Here is a 2,145-nt window from a genome sequence, read left to right on the forward strand (position 1 = left end):
ATTCGGAAGAGAAAGAGAGAGAGAGCGCAGTCAAGAAGAATCTCGAACAAAATCGTGAATGTCAAAGTGGACGGACGTGCGCCAGAGAATTGCAGAAGAATTCGTCGCTCTCCTTGTTCTATGCCGTTCTTTTCCAACTCAGAAGGAGAGAGAGAGAGAGAGAGAGAGAGACAGAGAAAGCAACACCCACTCGTTCATCACTCAGCTGCCTTGCCTACACTTGGTGACTTGAACGCAGTATCGAGATACGAGTGTATGTGTGCACAGAACGATTCAGCTGTATAGTAGTATATAGAACGCTTCAACTGGGATTGCGCAGCTCTAGATGATGCTCGAGTCCAATCGTGAATGCTTGTTGGCCTGCTTGTGTTGTTGTAGTGCAAGAGCTGTTAGTTGGCAGCGAGCCAGCTGTTGGACGACAGAGACGTGTTGTGCCAAGTTCTCGTCACGCGTGGAATTCGATGGAAGGCTTACCTAATTCGAGATTCACGATTCACGATTCGTGATTGGTGTGGCTCTCACTTGTGATGGGAGACTGGCGGGTGTCGATAAGGAAGATGTAACAATCACGATTCACTATTCACGATTTACGATTCACGATTCACGATTCACGATTCACGATTCACGATTCACGATTCACGATTCACGATTCGTGATGTGCTTGTGGCTCATGCGAGATGCTCACGTGGCTGAGTCACGAGACGTTGTGGCAGAGGTAAGAGTCACGAGTAGAGAATTCACGATTGTCTACCCAAGTTGTTAGACCTCGCTCTGTGTTTCAATATACAACTGAATCATCGATCACCATTCTGTGATTATTCGTGATTCGTGAATCGCCCATCGCGAATCGCCAATCACGAATCGTGAATCGCTACTCGTAAAGCGTGAATTGTGAATTTTTCGAGTTGGTGTCGTGAGTTGGGTTGATTTCGGTGAGGCGGCTGAGCCGAGTTGCGTGGTGAGTGGTGAGTCGAGTTGAAACGGATTTGTGATTCGTGATTGAATGCGAATTAAAGTGATATGGGTTCGTAGTTGGATTCGTGATTCAAGATTGGACGAGTCGGAAGTGTGAATTGTGCTTGTCTGTCACTCGACTCACCGACACTGCCTGATTGACTCACGACTGTTCAGGCGCGCTCTGCGTTTGCAGCACATTTCGTGATTCGTGATTTAGTACAGACCGACTCGTGACTGTGACTGTGAGTGACTGTGACTGTCAATCGTGACGAATCTCATTCGGGTTCGGGCTCGATTCACGATTCTGCACTGCCTCCACCATCGTCATTGTCGTCGCTGTCAATCTCTTCTTTCCTTCTCTTCAAAGCTCTTTCTTTGTCCGGCCCACTCTACCAAAGCCTTTGCATACGCGCCATCGATTGCGCCTGGCGTTACCACCTGATTGCTCTTGCGCGATCATCACTCACCTGCTAACTTGCTCGCCTGCTCGCTTTGGATTGGCTCCAGCAGCTGCCCATCGCATCGACTTTTGGCTGGCTACACTCGATCCATCTCTTTGCTTTCAGTCGCAACTACCACCGAGTCCAACCTGATGAACTGCTTCTCAACTACACTTGTCCTTCTAGCATCATCCCATCCAGCTGTACAGCGTTCTTGATTCTCTACATTTCTCGAGCCTATCCTCCAGACACACCCCGCGCTCATCTCTCTCATAAACGTGCTTTGCTTTGCTCGGACTTGTACACCAACCTCCGAGAGGAACATGCAACCATCCCGCTCCTCAAACTCGCTCTTTTCCAATCCTCTGTCGCAACTCATCCTTCACGCGCAATCCAAAGCGCTTCCATCCTGTCAACCGTCGCTGCCAACCCACCCCCTTCCGCTTCTCTCTCATCATCATCACGTCCGCTATCGCCTCTAATCCTATCCACATCAGGCCACTGCTCCTCCTCACCATACGCTCCATCCCTCTGTCCATCTTTCATCAACGTCTAGCCGCGCTCCACATCAACACTACATGTATCCCTCCCCGTCTCCTTCCCCGGCCCCTTCGCCCCCAGCATACCTCTACCTCAACAACAACATCATCGTCGTCGTCCGGTAGTCATGGAGGTGGTCCTATTCGGGATGCTGGTGGACAAGCCGCTGCCCAGAAACACGGTTACATGCCTCCTTCACTCCGCTAGC

This window comes from Mycosarcoma maydis, chromosome 8, assembly GCF_000328475.2.
Source record: "Mycosarcoma maydis chromosome 8, whole genome shotgun sequence".
NCBI lineage: Eukaryota > Fungi > Basidiomycota > Ustilaginomycetes > Ustilaginales > Mycosarcoma > Mycosarcoma maydis.